At 41.4% G+C, this 19,000-nt stretch overlaps 1 protein-coding gene across 14 annotated transcripts in view; it reads left to right on the plus strand.

The window, feature by feature from the left end:
* EXD3 (exonuclease 3'-5' domain containing 3) overlaps positions 1-19,000 on the plus strand; it is a 297,604-nt gene that overhangs the window by 6,060 nt on the left and 272,544 nt on the right. For 7 of the 14 annotated variants that reach the window (XM_035564655.2, XM_035564661.2, XM_035564669.2 and 4 more), the window contains exon 2: positions 3,025-3,090. The exons of 5 other annotated variants lie outside the window; for them this stretch is intronic. The gene's annotated coding sequence lies outside the window, so the exon portion shown is untranslated. Of the gene's footprint in view, positions 1-3,024; positions 3,091-3,154; positions 3,174-10,076; positions 10,094-19,000 lie in introns of those variants that run through there. 2 more of the 14 variants (XM_050714595.1, XM_035564658.2) reach the window with 2 other exon arrangements.

The following is a 19,000-nucleotide window of genomic DNA, read 5'->3' on the forward strand; positions in this document are numbered from 1 at the left end:
AACCTGGGCACACCTCCCACAGGCGTACCCCTCGCTGCTGCTGTCAGATACCGACAGAAGACTTGGGCACACCCTGCAGCCCAAGACCTGGGCAGCCGCGTGTTTCCCCAAGCCCTCCGTCTGAGTAGCCACATCCGTGACTGTGGCTGGAGAGGCCGCAAGAGATGCGGAGGCTGTGGTTTTCTGCCTCGTGGATACCATGGCCGGGCTCTACGCGAGCAGGTTACAAGCACCATTGGGAAAGACCGCTGCAAAAGAGCGGTGAGGGCCCGCAAAATGGCGCACCGTGCCCTGTTTGCCCGTCCTGGTCACCACGCTCCCCAGGGGCTGCTGTTGAACATCAGGGGAGCGTGTGCTGCTGGCTCCACCTACACCTCGTCAGCCTCCCTCGGGAGGGCTGCCGGGTCCTGGCGGCTCCCTCGGCTGCTTCGAGTGGCCTCGATGCCGAAAAAAAGCCCTGCCCGCCTCGATCCCCTGCTCCACTGCAGAACGCGTCTGCCCTGGAGCCGATTGCCTCGGCGATACATTAAATCACAGTGTTTTTTTTTCTTATATAGAAATTTGTTTGAGAATAGCAACTGCTTCAACCCTCAGACAGGTCTATTGTGAATCCACATGCAGGTTTAGTGATGCAACATCACCAAATGGCATTAACTTGGGCCTGGAAGGTGGGAGTGCTGTCCAGCTGCTTAGGATCAGGAGTAGTGTGCTCTTTCCCAGCTGCGTGAATTCCCTGCTAGATGAATTAGGGCAAAGAATGCCTTACTGTCTGCAGATAATAAACAAAAATAACCCCTACTCATGTAACTAATAACTTATTTTGTCTCAACTTTGCCTCTCACTAGGGATGACACTTTGGACATAGTCCTTGGTGTTGGCTCAAAGTAGCAATAGACCTGTTTATATATAAGAAGAAAAAACCACTGTGATTTTATGTATTTATTTATTACAATAATCCTTTTTGCATTGTGTTCTGCAATAAAAAGCTAAAGAAAGATTGTTTTGGAATCTGATCATACCAGAAGCAACTAAAAATCCTTCAACTTCTGCCCTTTTACTACCTGTAAAACATGAGAGTCCTGTTCCTTGTCTGTCTGGCACTAAACTTGTTACCTATACTTCAAGTTGCAACACTGGATCTGGAAGAAGAAGAAAGTTGCTAATGAAGAAAATATAAATAATGGAAGAATCAAGTACAAGAAAGTTCTAATTTACAATTGTATAAACATTTAAACAGCAACAGCACTAGAAACTGTTTTGAAACTAAGGTATAAGGCATGGTTAAAGTTGGTGTCTTGAGACAGTTGCTAGTGTTGATAACTACCAAAAAAAATAGTGTCAAGGTCTCATTTTTATGTGGTAGAATAGAAACGAGGTTCCCTATTCAGTGCTCCAGTCCTAAACCATTACTGAGGCTGTTCATGACAGCAGCTTATTTCAGCTCATGGAAGCAGATTTATACCAGTGTAGGTGAGATCTGGCTGCTGTGCATTTAGCAAGGGCCTGCTGCTAAGCCAAGCGAGGTGGTTCTCATTACCTTACCAAGCTAGAGCAGCAGAGGCTATGTGCAGCTCTACAGCTATTGCACACACTGTAATGTGTTCGTTCCCATTTAGCTACCTCTCCGGCTGTGCCAAGGACATGGTCAGACTTTGCGTTAAGAGTAAATGTGTGGCTGCTGTCACTTTAGACTTCTTTTCTGATTAAAATAATGTCGTTCCTGTTTTGTGTTTAGCTGCATCCATACAATCCATGGATTTGTTCTTGGCTGTTGTTACTCTCACCTCCAGAAGGCAAAATGCTTTACAAGAGGTTGCCCCTGTAGCTCTGCATACAGCTGTGCAGCTTGGCTACCAGTGTGCGTTATGTCTTTCAATAACCTTTACTATTTTAAACTTTTGCCGAGTGTGAATTGTCTAGTCTCAGTTTTAGTTAATAATTGCATTCATTATCATACTTTAAAAAACAAACACACACACAAAAACAAAAACCAAGCATGATGTGATATCTCTCTTAGCAGTAATTATAGCTCAGGTTGCAAAATGTTTTAATTTTCAGTTTCAGTTTTTTCTTGTGCTTCTGTTTTTCATTCTGCACTGAAACTTTCTGCTCTGTGGTTCTAAAGGCGCTCTGTGATCGTGTCTAATTTTCATGGAAATTCATTGAGCCTTGTTTGGGTTACATGTTCATGAAAGAAAAATCCCGTTTTCAAAAGATCCAGGACACTGTCCACCACTGATCTTTTTAATGTCAAACTCTGCCTGAACCTCCTCAAGGAATAAGCTGTTAAGTCAGGAAAAAAGTTGGCTGGAACATAACAGTGCTGTGAGGAATGTCTGAAAATGTGGGAGAGAGCACAGGAGGAACTGTGCCCTGCCCGGGGAGTGCTTGCGTATCACACCGCGCCTCGTGGGCTTTCTTAGGTTACACAAATCTCTGTAAATTTTTGGGAAGTATTCCCCAGGGACTGAAGTATCCCACTGTTACAAACTAAAGGAAAATCAGTTTGGCTTTTTGAGATGAGGAGTGCAGTCTTGCTTTACAGAGCAAATGGCTGCTGTTTCAGACTGCGCTAAGTTCTTTTTAGCAGCCACGTTTTTAAGCTTTGTTGTGTGCCTTTTTTTTTTTGTTTTGTAAGCTGTTGTTGCCAGTAGGTGATTCAGATGAATGGGAGGGGAGATGTAATTGTGTTAAAGTGGACACTGCGCCTTGATTGGGACAGTGGGTCTCAAAGTAACATTTTATAACATCTGCGTGGTGTTCTTTCTATTCTGTTGTGGTTCTTAGCCACATGATCTTAACGTTACAGTAAAGATGTTTAGCAAGAAGTAAAAACAGTGGCAAGTATCTAAGGCCCTATTTCAAGAACACACTTAGTGTTTGCTTGAATCCCCGTCTTCGCAAGGTAGCACTTAAGCGAGCACTTACGCACCCAGTTACGGTACGGTTGCTTCAGTGGAGCACAGGTGGTGTGTGTACAAAAAGCTCGGTGTGCTAACAGCAGACCCGTTTGCTTCCTTGCAGGGCTGTGCAGCACTGGCATCCCAGACGTCACCCAGCAGATAGTGGGTCGGGTCGCTGGCTGTCGGGGTGAGTTTGCCAAGTCTCCGGACCTGAGTCTGTTCAAAGGCTTTCGATGATACGGGGGCAAACCACACATTTGGCAATACAGCGTAAGGAGCTCATACCCCTTGCTAGCCCCTGTCTTATCCGGGCTTAGAAAATGATCAGTTTTAATGCTTACTACTTTGTCCATCTCTTCCTCCTTATGCGTGGGTGTTTGGGGGACGGCTGAGTGGGGTGCGCCTTGCTGTGGAATGGGGTGGGAGGGAGAGGGAGGCGATTGCTTAGGCTGCTGTGACTGCGCCGCCCCCACACCGAGAAGCTATGCCCTCTGCGGATAGTTAGGGGCAGACCTGTGAGTGGTACAGCCCCGTTCTAACAAGTTGACAGTGAGATTATTAAGGTTAATTTCTGTTCAGTGGATGGGTGTCAGCTTTTCTGCGTGAAGTTTGCTTCTGAAAGTATTACAAGCACCTTTTGTTCACAGGATGTTTTGCTAGTGCATGTGTTTGTGTAGGTAGGTGACAGTGAACTCGACAGTAAACGAAGTAACAGTTGTACAAACTTGTAGCAGGTTTTGTTTCATCATTGTATTTTGTATGACCACTATTAAATGAAGACATCCTTTCAAATAAACAATATTTTTATAGTACTTCAATAGGGAATAGTTTTATGACGATTCGATTTTGATTTGTGAACTTCATTCATGATATTCAGCTATTTTTGTAAAGATTGAGCAGTTCCTTAGAGATAAAGCAGCTTGTGTGGAACTCAGTTTATCTTTAAGTTGCAGTCTTACAACTGGGGTCTCATCTAATTCAGTATCCTTGCTTCAGTCAGAAAGGGAGAGCTCTGAATTTTTCGATCTTTCTCTTTAGTTCTGCTGCCTACTGATGTATTTACCTCAATGAGGGCTTGCACAATATGTCTGTGCAGCAGCAGTCCACCAGTCACTGTGTATCACCTGTTTTCCCCTTTTGTTCGACTGAAAGCAAAGCTTGGAGTTTAATGAGAAATTTCTGGAAAATTCATTTTGGGTTTTTCTAGTCTCCTGTGTATGTGTTCTGAAATACAGCTGCAGCTTCGTTAGAGGGCGCTCTTGAATAATGCATGGCAAGACTCATGCTGTCGGACAGCATTCAGCACATCCTCTTCGGAGGAAAAGAAGTACTGGTGGAAATGTTACTTGCTGCTCCAGAGGAGAGAGTTTGAAGCCTGAGATGGATTACTCTATATGCTACACTATCTTGTGATGCAATGCAAAAACGGCTATACTGTAGGCTGATTTAATGCTAGCACTATATATGGCAGATAGCAGCAATCTATTAGATAATTCGCTGTAGTCTTCCAACAGTGGATTAATTCATTTAGCTTGTTTTTCTCATGACCTTTGCCCCATAAACTATCTTGATCCTAAATGTATGTTCTTTTGAGAACTTTTTTGTATTGCTGCCATCTTAAAAAAAATCCTTTAGAAACAATAAGTTGCTTCAGAAACTCTTGGATTTTGATTCCAGCCCTTACATGAGTTCCTTCTGTGCCTCTGACAAATTGCTTACTGTGTCTTATTTCACTTTCCTTCTGTAATAAAGAGCATAATGATTTTTACCTTGGGACAATTTGTCAATATATATAAATGTTCTTTGAAATCTGAAGTATTTTATTTTTATTTTTATTTTTTTTAATATATTAACATATTGAACAAAGCAGGAGTCAGGGAAGTTGAATTTAAGACAATGATTATTGCTCAAGTGTTTTGGTGCTTCTTTTCTTCTGGCAAGATTATAGAGCCAGATCATTTGCATTAGTTTTGACTTTTCTTGATGCTTTTAGTTTTTGTCCAGGGAGCAACATTCTTTATGTGCAGGAGTCAGATTGTCTGTAAACATAAACAGAATCTTAGCTTTGCCCAAAACATACCTTGTTTTGCTTTTAAAAAAGCATACCAAACCGGTGTAACTTGAAACATTTTTCTGAGCAATTAGCACTGAATCATACCCACACTGGATAGGCTTGGCTAAACTGAAGCGCATGTCTTATGCTGGAACCGTGCCTACTGCGCACAAACCTCAGCTTTAATATATTGCTTTACTTTGCCTTTCCATTCCCTATTCTGTCTTAGCATTTCTGCTGCTGGCTGGGTTCTACGTAGGCACTCGGCAGTGCTCCTGTGCCTCAGAAGAGGCAGCGCGTGGGGTTGTGATTTGCTTACGGTCACGGAATAGGGTAGTGACAGCTATGGCCAGAAACCAGTCCTCTGGCTGGCTGACCGTCTCCGTACTGGGACGAGTTCCTCCCAGCTGGGACTGGCGGGTCTGTCTGCCAGGAGCTTGGCTTCACCTCGCAGAGGTGGCAGCTGTGCCTTAGAGATGGTAGACACTGACAGCCAGAGAGTTTATCAAGGTGGTGTCTGTGCTACAGATAGAAGATTGTACTTTGTTTGGTATCCTGAATGACTGTGTAGTGCTTCCATGAACTCCAGTATCCATGAGGGTCAGCTTCCCAAAATTAAGGTAGAACAGTAAGAAAAATGCACTACTTGCCAGGCCATCTTTGACTTTCCCTAATTTTTATCTTCTCTTGCATTTGCCCTTTCTGTCCCACTAGCGTGTCTCCTTGTAAGCCTTGTTGGCAAAGAATGGTTGCTTGGATTAAGGGTGGAAAGCTGAGAAGCTCCTTCCCAGGAGCCCTCAGTGTCCGTCCTGTGTAAATGGTAGAGGAGGAGGCAGCAGGAGCAGAGCTGCAATATGGCCCATGTGCGTGGCTGCAGATGCATGGGAAGGAGCACTCGTGCAGACCATAGCACAGCTGATTGGCACGAGGTGAGCAGCAGGCGCTTGCTCTTGCAGTAAAGTCATGGCTGGGTAGCTTTAGAAAGTCAGTTTTTCCTTTGCTTCAGACTGTAGACTGCAAGAAGTTTGTAATTGCTAATATTCTTTAAGACCCGATCTTCTGTTCGTACAGTTAGTTACCAAGCTTTGGTCTATCGGTAACTGCTTTGCGTGGAGGACAAACTGCTGGATGAGAGCAGGCACCCTGGGTGGCGTGTCTCTGGTGTTGCCTTTAGGGCGCAACAGCTCGTGCCTCCAGCGGTCAGCCGATGTGCTGGCGCTTGTGATCCCAGTGCTCCTGATCGCGCTCCACCTCCGGCGGGCCGGTGGCAGTAGCAGCTTCTCTGGGCAAAGGCAGCAGGCCCGGGAGGGTGGGCAGCCCAGACCTGGCCCCGGGGCTCCCACGTCACCCCCGGGATCGTTTTGGTGAGCTGGGAGCAGGGCAGGCAGGCGGGCTGGCTTGTCCAGCAGCCGGGCATGGTGCCCAAGTAACTGCGTCAGCTGTAGTTTGGAGGAATCTTTTATTTGCTTGACTGGCAAATGGAATTTAAGGTGAAAGAGAATAAATAAGGACTTCTCTGGCAGCAAATAACAGTTAGGGAGCTTAAAGTATTTTCATCTGTGGGGGCTGAGGAATGTATTTTTAATGGTTTTGAAGAAGCCCATCTCCTGTGATTTCTGTAAAAGATATTAGGAACAAAGTTTTGAAAGATAGAAGCGTCACCCAAAGTCTTCATCCCCTCAGTGTTATTACTCCTTGCCACGTATAGATGCCCTCCCGTGTTTTACCACGCATAAAATTTGGGTATTCTAAAAAATAATATTAATCTTGCAGCCAATGACATCTAAAAAATGTGCTGAAGAGAAGCTCCAACACACTGGAATGAAATACAGTTCTCCAGTGTTGAGTAGCATCTCCTACAAATGTTTTCTCACATAACATTTCCGTAGAACTGACAGTTTATTTTTACGATGATTTATGTTTTGGTCTTTGTCATTCTTTGAACACTAGCTGGAGTTGTGTGGTGACATGTTTGCATGGGGTAGCCAATGCCATCTTCATGTGTGTATCAAATGTAATTAGTAGATGCTAGTGTCATCTCTGCTTTAGCTCTCAAATCAGTTCCAGGTACCATCTGATTTTAATTAAAAGAGATGGTTGCAGTTCTTGGTCCCATCTATAGTTACAATCAGTGTCGTACTTAAAATGTTCTGCCAAGTCCTCCTTGTTTTTCAGTGTGCCTCAGTAACAGCTTTGGGATCTGGAGACCAAATGCGTATTTCTGGGCAGTATTTTGAGGATGGTGATTGTAGTTTCTTGAGCACCTCCCTGTGCTTAGTGTCTGTCTAAGGACTCGGATCCTGACGTGGCAGGATATTCTGTTGGGCTCAGCAGACGTGGGAGAAACTGCTTCCTGACATGGGTAGGTAGCAACAGCTGAAGAGTGTTTCCTTCTTAAGTAAGAATTAAAAAGCTTCTTCTAATAGAATTTGAAAAACAATAGAACTCGTGCTTGTGAAAACACAGGACATAATGGGGGAAAGCATAAGTTTAGGACAGTTCTTTGCCTAATGTAGTAAGGTAAATGGGGTGAGCACTTTTTTACTTTTTCAGTAGCTAAGAGCCGAGTGGTGCTACCTGTCCAATTTGTCATAAGTTTATGTCCCAAAATGTAAATATTTTTAAGCAAAGCAAATGCAAAACTTTGGCAATAAAAAAAAAGGGGGAGGGGGGGTGGGGGGAGGGCAGAAACAAGAACAAAACCGAAGAAGCCCTTTTGTGTGCTGTGTCCAGAGCAATTTAAAAATGCTTTTGTTCCATGCCTATATAAATGGTTGTTTCAGCCAAAGAAATCTTTCCTATTGATTTATTGCACCAATTTAGATATAAGCCCTCTGTGCAGAATTGTCAGCTTAATAGAACAGCTTTCTTTCTCCTTTCAGATTTAATCCACATGTTGTTTTATCAACAGAGCCTTTGTCTCTGCTCAGTTATAAGTTATCCTTTTTTATTAAAAAAAAAAGTGAAAACACATGGTTTTTAATAGCCCTATTACAAAAGAGCATAAGATGACATATGGGAGAGGTGACCAGCAAATAGTGACTCTGATGTGTAGGTAACTTCAAAGTGTCGCTTCAAATGAAAGAGTGAAAAACGGACCTTTCACCTCTCCCTGTCGTAATGAATGTGGAAAGCCTAACAGTGACAGGAGGAGGCAGCATTATCTTTAACCAGGATTACCTAGTTTTTTCCCAGCTTGTTCAGCGATGCTAAACATACTCTTTTTTAGTTAACTTTAATTTCCTTCTTTTTTTTTTTTTTAAAGGGGAACTTATCCAGAGGTGTATGTAATTCATGTTTCCTTCCTTCCTGCCTCCCTCCCCACAGAGAAGGATTTCTTTCTTGGACCCCTCCTGTTTTCCAAGCAGGGGAGAATTACTCTCAGGAAACTCATGCGTTTGGTATTATTTCTATACTTGGTTTTGCGAGAAAACATTTATTTGAGTATCAAGGCTCATTTGATATCTGCATGGGAGCGAATGTTAGAGCTGTTTGATAAAGTAGTTCATCATTTGATTACAATCTTTACTTTGACCTTACCATGTGACTAAACATCATGCAGCATCATGAATTAGTTCATGATTTACTTCAGTGCATCCTGAACTGGCAGCTCGGTGGGCTGAATGCAGCCAAAGGCAGAACAGTTGCAAAATCTGTCTTTGTGGTGCTGGCCTGGTTCCTTCCGCTTGTGTTACATTCCTGGCAGTCATTTCCATCTCCCTTAATTCTCTTTTAGATGTCAGCACAGCAGATCCCAGCTCAAGAGTCAATATAAGTACTTGCAGTGATAGGATGTGAAAAGAAGTTAATAGTAATGTCTTCGATGGAAAGGAATTTGTCTGGCACCTAAAAAACGTGGTGCAGCCCTATTCTTAGTCTAAATGTTACAAAAGAGAGTAAGAAAGGGTCTACCTTGGAGACTTAGCACTCAGTGACAGGAAAAAGAGGTTGCATCCTTATTGCCCGAACCAGATAGTAGGCCAGGCAGTGATATTGTGACTCTGGGGAAGGAATAGTCTCGCTATATCAGGCAGACTCCTTGGTCCGCCAAGCTCTTGCAAGCGAACACAAAATCCTTGGAGAGTGTGTGCAGCTCCAAGGAACTGGCAGCATCCCTTCACAGAATTTAAATCAGTCAGGCTTTGTCAGAGGAGAGGTAAGCCTGGCAGTGGTCAGGAGAACCTACTAACTGTGTTAGTAGAAGCAGACTGTTCATCTCTAAGGCAACTTACGTACTATCAGATTCTCTGCATGTTAACCATGTTAACTCTGCTTCTTGCACAAGAAGAAAAAAAATCTATCTCTTTCGACATGGCTGTGGAATGCAGACTTACTGGGGGCCGTTTGTTTTCCTGCAGACTGGCCTTTTGTCACTGCCTGCATTTTTTTATGAGGTCTGAGCATACCTTTCCAACGTAATTTAAAACATGGGTTTTGGGAGGAGTATACTTTCCAAGCTCTCTCAGACAGTCTCCCGTCCTTAAGTATGCATTCTACCAAGCTAAGTTCTCCAAATGTTGGTAGTAATGGATATTAAGATTAGATTGGTTTCCTTTTCAGTTGATCACTGTTCTTAATGGCAGGTAACCATTATTACTTCTCTCAAAACAGCTTAGAACTTGAATCTTTCAAGAGCAGTAGTAAATGGAAGGGGTATTCAGCTAGCAGGAGCAATTTCTTTATATGTGGATTTTGCAGGGCACTGTACTATGTTATGCTTTCATCTAAAATATCCTTGGGCAGCCTCATCTGTCTTTGAAGTTGGCCTTCCTTTGAGCAGGGGATTGGACTGGAAACCTCCAGAGGTCCCTCCTAGATGAGCTTACTTTGTGCTTCTGTATTCTCGTAGAGTTCTGGCAAAGATACTTTTGGCTTCATTTTTATCTCCCTTCATGCTCAGTAGCTTTCATCATGTTCCCATGATAAACAATTCTTTAAACTGAAGTGATGTGTAAACATCATGAACAGTTTCTAAACTGCAACACAGAAGGCTTCTTCCTTCATAGTTTAAGCTGGTTTTTGTGCTGACATATTTAGATGATCCCACCCCCCCCTTTTTTTTTCTTCAAGCCCAAATGTGTTAACATAGGGCAGTACAAAGGATGATTTTCATAAAGCTAATGGATCGTGTTCTAAGGTCAGCTTTGTGCCTTTGCACTTATTCTTTGTTAGGAAACTGCAGAAGGAAAGATGAAGAAAAAAGCCTTGCTACTGGGGATTTATGAGACTATATCATTACTGCATTTTGAGTGAGATTGTGCATTTCTGAGTTAAAAGGTGTTATTAAGAAAAAAAAATTTTTAATGGATATTGGTATCTATTATCTAACACTTTAGCTCATACTTAACTTTATGCTGTACGGTATTGCAGTATTTTGCTTGAAATTTAAGCAGTTGCTTAAACACTTTGAATAGTAGTGAACTTAATAATGTGTCTTACTAATTCAGAAACTGTGTGCTTGACAAGGGAATGCTGACAGTTTGTTGGCTTGTTTGGATTTACGACTTTGTTCTGAGGGCAGGACAGAATGGTGGGGCAATTAGATGGAGTTATATACACCAAATGTGTAATTTATCACATATGTACTCAAAACTGAAGTTGACTAATCTTGTAGCTCATGCTTGCTGTATGTTCAGTCTTTAACCTCTCTGTTTAGATTGCCAACGTGGTGCCAATTAGTGGGACTGTGATGTGGACACTAAGGAATATAACTCACTTCACATGGGTTGCCAAACAGCTAGCAGATGTTAAGCTAATGGTTCTTGGCTACTACCAGCCTGACTTGGATTTCAACCCAGAGGTGAAAGAATTTATTTCTTTCCCATTACCATTTCCCTTGGGCCATATTGTCCCAAGCATCGAAAATTCCTTCAACTTGCTCTGTAAGATGATGTATACATTCCCCCTCCCTCTTAAACCTGTTCTCACGGTGCAGTGAGTGTTTCTTTATTTTTTTGTTAATTTGTCTTCTTTGGTACTTGATATTATACCAGTAGGTTTTTTTGTAAGTGAAAATTGTAAACAAAACTCACAACTGACATTTTTAACAAGAGGTCTGTGCAGAGTGTATGGTTCGGTTCTATGGTTGTTCATGTCCTGTACATGCAGCTACATTTCAGGGACTTGACAAAAGGTCTGTCCTAGGACTAGTGTTGTACAACAAAGGCCATAGAGAGTGGTGGGCCTGGTTTGCCTGGGATTTTGCATGTTTTTTGTGTGGCCCATAGTTTTTCTCCTAAGGATGAATCAATGCAGAAAAAATAACAGATTCTGCAGCTTCTTCAGTGTAATTTAGACCAAGAGGCAGTACTTGTTACTCAAGCAGATTTAAAATATGGTGTGAAGTATAGTTTGATAACTGGAAATCTTTCATCGCTTTCATTTTCTCTTCTGTGGTCTTTCAAGTGGTAAGTACCATAAGGAGGTACTTGTCCATATAACTGTAGTAACTTCAGGAACAGAGGTAGGGTAACGGAGGGGTCAGCTGAATGAAGAGCAGCACTTCAATACTTACTGATGCTTAAATCCCCTTATAACTCACTGCACAGTCGTTTTTTTCTGTTTTACCAGTGTGTGTACTATTAGGGGTGATGCTTTTTGCTCACTCTCTGGTAACTTTCTTTTCTTTCCTTCTGTGAGGATTTAGCCCTTGACCTAAAAATTTTATCTGTAACATTTTACAGCATCCAATTTTTTGCCCATAGCTCAAAGTTGCTCATTTTACACTTCATTAAAAAGCAATATTAGTGGCATAGCAGGTGTCTGGAAATCTTTCACCAAGTATGAATTTGTTTTTCAGTTATAGCTTCTTTTCCTGCTGATGTGTTATTTTGGGGGTCCCAAACATGAGCAGTATCAACATGAAGGCCAACAGGAAGAGTTGGTTAAGGTTAAGTAAGTGTTGTAGTTATCTTTCAGTGAGCACTGAAAGTAAACCACTTGCAAGGTCCTGTCAGTTTTTGCTTTTCTTCAAGGTTCTAGATCAAATGTTTCGTTTGGTAATGCATTTGATTTTTGAACTTCCAAAGAGAGCAACTATTTTTAATCTCTTGATATGAGCGGAACTCCTTGCGTCCTGTGGATTAATCTTTCTTATCTATGTAGTAAGGATGATGTAACTGAAGTAAGGGAAACATTTCTGTACTTAGATGATGAATAATAGCTAAATACTAATTCTCTTTCTTGAATAATTAATAGTTTTCACATTTTCTGTAGAATGAACAGGGAAAATTCAACATGATAAACTAAAGACTAAGCTGAAATATAATTTTTTCAAGAGTGGCAGGCCATCAGGTTTTGGGTGTAGGAAACAAAATCTGACAGCTGTGTGTAACTATGTACGTTCTTCTGTTTCAGAATCTAAGTTATTGAGACCATGAGATGGACCCTTTCTCTAGATATTTCATTGGCTTTCTTTGCCTTCAGACTTCCATGTAGCTCTTTATAATAAATTACTTTTTTTAATTATTTTTTCTTTCAAGAGATTTAAGAATCACTGAGGGTCATGTCTGTACTCGTGTATTTTAGCATATAGCTTCAGGGACACGCTAAAATTATAATAAATACAGAAGGTTTTTTAAGTACATTGTCGTGTTCATGTATATATTTCAGAAACAGTTAAAAGTTAACCTGAGAAACAAGACACAAGATATCCCTACTCCCCCTGGGATTGCTGGCTGAATTATTATAGGGTTTGTCTACTGTCAATAATGACTAGTAGAAAATAAGCTTTCTGGTTCATTTTTCTTATCGTATAAAAACTTATGCCTGCCATGTTTGCTTTGTCACTGAAAATTTTCACCATATGACCGATGTTTTTTTCTCCACTTAGATTAGCATTGACATAACATGAAAAAATAGAAGATTGGACCAGATATGTATGCATTTCTAGGCAGACTCTGAAATCTTAAGAAACGAGGTAGATGACCTGAGAAGTTTGTTTTTTATGTGAAATTGTTAAATAGGGCAGTAAGAAGGTTGATGGAAGAAAAACGTCATTTGGAACTCCCTGATATCAAGTTATAGGTTATATAAAAATGACAAAAGGTTTCAAACCCATGGAGAAAGATTGTGGTGTCTTAAAGCTGAAAATCAAATCAGGAAAATAACTGTGTTATAATAGAATCCCGAAGATTAGGAGTTTTGCAAACTTTCAGATCAGAAAATTATAGACTAATACAAAGTATGTAGCTTTAAAGTAGGAAACACAATAGGAGAAAACTGGCACCCCAGTCCTCTTACACATCACGAACGACACCTTTGGGAAACATCTGGTCAGGGAATCTAGAAAGAGGAAAATACTTTTGACTTTCTCCTGAGAATTGTGCAGAACCTGGCGCAAAATTTTACTACCAGTGGCCCCCTGTAAGTGTGAACACAAGAGTACTTACACATCCTTGCAGAATTAATCCAAACCAAGAATGAGGAAGCTTGTTAAAAAGAAACTGAAAGAAGCAGTGAAAAAGGGGAGATGTTTGTAGTAGCGTGAAGATTATTTAAAAACACTATACTGAAGAGCAAATGCCCCAGCCCTATCAAAAGCCAGTTGAGAGAGAGAAAAGCTATGATGTGAAACAGCAGGGAAGAAAAGCTATAGAGTTAGAGGCATCCTTCCAAAAGCTGAAGTCATGACCAAGTGAGGATGATAGAAAAGAACAAACACTTTGGAAGGCCAAATAACAGTTCTTTTCCAAATATTTAGGGAATAGAAAAGTTTGTCTGAAGGTTTGCAAAAACCCTTAAAAACTACGTTGTGAAAGAATCACTTGGATAAGGAGGAACAGAAAGAAAGAAATGAGTTTTGTGGCACCTGTGTTCATCATGGTTTCTGCACCAGAACTTAAAATGTTTAAAATTAATCCAGCCAGATCTCAAAATGAACTCTAGTAGATTTAACAAAGCTGTGAGAAATAATGAACTGCGGGAGCCAGATGATGTTACAGCCCAGGAGGGATTCAGAGAGGAACTGCTGAGTTATTAACACTTGTGTGCAACCTTTCACTTAAAGCATCCTCAACCCTAATAGAGAATAGGTAGGGCTGGTATGATGACAACTTGGAAAAGACTTCCAGGGAGCTTGGGGAACTGCAGACTGAGAAATCTGGCTTTCTCCTGTGCAGAAACATTGAACTAATAATATAAATTAGAATTATTGGGCATATGATAAACTTTATATGAACATGGAGGAGTCAACATGTCTTTTTAAAAGGAAGTTGCACTTGACAAATCAAAGGACTTGAAAGGCTCATCAAACGTCTGAATTAGGATGTTCCAGTATCTGTGATATCCTCGGATTTTCAAACAATTTCAGACAGGGTCCTTTGCCACAGCTTCTTAAGGCAAGCTTAATGTCTTGGAGTGAGAAAGAATACTCTTTATTTAAATGTTGAATGGTGAGAAAACGTGGCAGTAATAGTTGTTATAATGGACGGAGGTTACCATTAGAGTCGCATGGGAGTCTTATAAGACCTGTGCTGTCTAACACTCTTTCTCATTCTGTAACAAAAAGTAGGTACAGCAAATGGAAGTAGGAAGTTCAAAAGAAGCAAAAAGAAATACTTTGCACGATAAATAAAATGCATCAGCTTTTGAAACAATACTCTAGTGCTAATAGTTTGCATGAAGATGTTGGACATGTTCTTGGAAGAATGATCCACAAAGTCTGTTTCATACCAAGGCAGAAGACCTGGCATGTGGAGATCTTAAGGCACACTTTGTTGCAGGCTCAGGAAATGTGTTGGGCAATAGAGTTGCCCAGTTCTCTTCCTTAGCCATCGACCGCTAACTACTGTGCAAGATGCGATACTTGCTAGATGAAGATACGATCCGAGTTGGTATGTCTTGTCTTTGTACCTTATTCTCTTATCTGAAATAGACAGGTACAGAATAATCCCTCCTCTCTCATATACTCCTCCTACAAAATAAATGAAGTTTCTTTTTAAGAAAACAAACTTTTGTTTTGTTTTGGTTGGTTTTGTGTAGTACATTGAGCTGCCATGTGTGTAGCATAGTTTATTATGTTTGTCTAGAAACTTCTTGGACAGAAAATGGAGCTGCTTCTTAAGCATTTCCATATGTGTTCAGCTGTAGTGTCCAGCTATATTCTTCACCTAATGTAACTGGTGAAAATAAACATCTTTAAAATGTTATTTTCACATGTTGGTAAAGAATTAATAGAAAATGTTCCGGATCTGTGTCTGTCCCTACTGTGGCTCATAAGAAGGCTGTGTAAAGTCCTACTAGGTCTTAAGCAACCTACAGCTTCATCTCTATGAATTTGATGGTGATTTAGTTGATCCCTTTAGGAGACTCAGTTGAATACAATCCTCCTGACATTTGAACACAGCAAAATACTTGAACGTTAGCAAGTTTTCCATTTATAAGTGAGTTGTTTGTTAAAAGTGGAGAGAACAATCCAGACTCTGCCAAGTACACGCTAGGCGTACACAGCCCTGCTGGCCTCAGACATAATGTGTTGTCAATTTTGTTTTTATTTATGGCAGATTTGCAAAACTGGTGTGTTGATAGGGACATAAGGGAGTGTGCGATATGTCCCATCTGTGTAAAATTAGTTTCCTATATGCTGTGTTACCCAGATGGTATGCTTTATAGGGCTTTTTACTTCACTCTTTAGGCTAAAGAAGACAAGTTTGAGGAGGTGTTCTATATTAATTTAGCTGCTTGAAAATTTAAGATAGCTTTGTTGATGAAGGGGTAGGCAGCAGGAAAGAGTGGTCACCTCTGTCTACTGAATCAGCCCCTGAATCTCCCCAGCATTTCCCATTCAGCACATTGTGTCGGATTCTGCACCTGGGAAGGGGCAGCCCTGGCTATACATACAGGCTGGGGGCCAAGATGCTGGAGAGCAGCCCCGCAGAAAGGGTTCGGGGGTTTTCATCGACAGCCAGCTGAACATGAGCCAGCAGTGTGCCTTGGTGGCCAGGAGAGCCACCCGTATCCTGGGGTGCATCTGGCATGGCATTGCTAGCTGGTCAAGGGAGGGGATTACACAGACTCACTGAATGTTAGGGATTGGAAGGGATCTTGAAAGATCATCTAGTCCAATCCCCCTGCCAGAAGGAGAGTACCTAGATCAGGTCACACAGGAACACGTCCAGGCAGGTTTTGAATGTCTCCAGAGAAGGAGACTCCACAACCCCGCTGGGCAGCCTGTTCCAGTGCTCTGTCACCCTCAGGTATTGAAGAGTTGATGCTGGTCCAGGTGCTGTTTGGAGAAAGGAGGAGAAAGATGGATAATGTGTGCTGGATCCCTTAACTGATGGTGACTTACAGCTGGAAACTGAGCCTGTTACTCAATAGTCAAAGGGAGCAGGGTGGCAGAAAGAACGAGGACTTAGGTTTATAGCCCTGGCCTGTGTTCAGTATTTGTAAAAAATGGTAAGAGTGCAAAAGCTGTGTTCTGTGATAGTCCCAAACTTTATTCCATGGTTGGTGTGTAATCACCTAATCAGGAATTTAAGCATTTTGGCACATGCTGTAGGACTTGGATGAAGGAAATCTCTTTTGCAGTAGTTATTCTCTTGTGACAGCTATAGCTGAGGCTGTAAAGGAGAATCCAGGGTTTTTCCCGTGTTTACCAACTGAATGATTTTTCTCAAACTTCTTCCTGCTCAAAGGCATAATTTTTTAGAAATACTGTCACAGAAACCCTTTTATCTTGTCTACAGTGTTTAACGCATAAGTATATAGCCACATCTCTTAGATATGCCTCCAAGAAAATAGCAGAAATTGAAAACTAATCTTGAAGAGCACCTCAGAAGAAATTACTGCTTCTCATGAGCTTGAAGAATATTGGCCGTTAAGAGAGAGAGGGATTTTATGATTGGAAAGGATCATTAGAACAATAGTTTCCTCTCTTTTATAACATGGTCCACCTGTTTGCATTTCAACTTCTTAAAAAGATATTTAGAATTTGCATACAGACTTTCTTTACTCTTTTGGAAGGCGGAATTATTGCAGAATCACAGTATCCCTCTGAAAATGTCCCCCACTACCTCTTTGTCCATTGATGCGTCTAATAGGGAATTCTGATGCTAATTTAAAATCCGTATTATCTTCTTTTAATTTTTATTTCCTCCGGACTTCTCCGACTTGTCAAGATTAGTTTGCTTTTTATTCCTGTATGTCCTTCCTCATGCTAGCAGCAGCTCCTAGTTTGGTGTATTTTGCAGATCTGATAATCATATCTTGGTTTTCAAATCTTTTTTTTTACTCAAGTAGTAGCTGTGAGTGATAGGCAATTTCAGCAGTCCCCAGTAGCTCGGTTTTCTCTCCAGCTTGTTGCATTATTACCGCCTGTTTCTTTCTCTTCCATGTTCCAGTATTTGATCATTGCCTCATTTGCAATGTCTCAGAATTGTAGTCGGAAGGGAATTTGCTCACAGCCCTCTCTAGGCTTGAAGCCTCTTAAAGAAATTCAAGTTTCACCTTCTAGCCATTCTTTACTAAGTATTTGCAAATGAGGGTTTTTCTGTGGCTCTCAACTTGGCCTAATTGGGGAGATGTTAATGAGAACAGCAAAAACACATCCGGGTATGGAAAATACACGTGTTCCAGAAATGGAGGAAATACTTATGAAGGAATTCTCTAAAGTAATTAAGTCTGCAATTTCCATCAAGGAAATATGCTCCTACATAAAGTTTCATAAAATTACAGGCTATTTCAAATCTGAAGCACTTTAGTCATATTGTTGGGGTTCTGCAAGTTTGGTATGTAATCCTGTATGTCAGTTCTAGAAGTGCAAGTACCTTATATCATCTAGTTGTGTGCCTAGATTACAATGTGATTTTTTTATTATTAGCCTTCTGCTGTTTTTTGTTTGTTGTTTTCAAGCAGGACCCAAAAGAGACTTTCAAATGTTACTCCTCTCCTGTTTGGTGCTTCAGCCCAGGGGAGCTGCAGTGCCTGTGGGCTGCTCCACAGAGTTCAGTGGTGCTCTGTAACCTGCCTCTCTCTCTATTGCCCCCAGCGAGACCAGCCTCTGTATTTCTGGCTGAAGTGAGGTGAGAAGATTCCTATCTGTCTCTGAAAAGGGACTGAACGTAGACATCTGCTGTGCCCTGCAGAGCTGGTAACCCCAATATTCACAGAGTCAGTGGAGAGAAGTTTCTAAGGCATGAATCAGGTTATCCTAAAGTGCATCAGCTGAATGATCTCTTAGAAGTGCATCTTTATTTTTACAACAGGAGTAGCTATAGGAGACATGGTAGACTTGAACGTCCTACGACTGGTCAGACAACCTGCAGCCTGTATCTCACAGAAATGCTAGAGGAGAAAGCAAGGTAACACACCCTGCCAAAATGGGAGCCTGACTAAAACCAAACACAGACATTCCAGTTCAAACATTGCTGTTGAGCAATCAATGTGAAATTGTTTTCAGGAGCAAAGTACTTGAGCCTGCTTTACCCTTTTCGTGTTTGTTTTTTTGTCTTGGTTTCCATTTCCTGTATCATTGTTATAGTACTTCACAATGAACTGTTGAGGTTTAACTATGGACAAGCCAAACTTTGTCTGCCTTATGTATAAAGACATTTGCCAGAGCCTCCCCAAGCAACATGGTGTGCAAAGCAAAATATGCTCATTTTTCTCTTGCTGTCTCCCATCTGTGCAACCACCAAAACCCACAGGGATACAGTTGTACAATCCTGTACAGCAGGAGCTAGACCAGTTAGTTCCCTGGTGACTTTGTTGCCCTGAGGAAGGGGTGGAAGACTGGAGTAATGATAATTGCAATCTGTTTCAGCTGACTAAATATGCATTATCTTTTAGTCAAAATTTTGCTGAAACTGCTCAGTAAATGCATATACTGGATCTGCTTACATGAGCCCAGTGCGTTTTTTCAGCTAAAGGAGTCATCCTTCCCCAGTCGCCAGTGAATGTGTCAGTATGACTTGTGTGAACTGAATATAACCATCCCATGAAAATGATGGCTGAAGTTCTCTGTGTTAGTAAAGCTGAGATGTGAAAGGTTTTTAGTTAAGGGCTTTGGACATACCATTGCCAATGGTAATGGAATACAGAGGTG

The sequence above is a fragment of the Cygnus atratus genome, chromosome 19 (assembly GCF_013377495.2).
Source record: "Cygnus atratus isolate AKBS03 ecotype Queensland, Australia chromosome 19, CAtr_DNAZoo_HiC_assembly, whole genome shotgun sequence".
Taxonomy (NCBI): domain Eukaryota; kingdom Metazoa; phylum Chordata; class Aves; order Anseriformes; family Anatidae; genus Cygnus; species Cygnus atratus.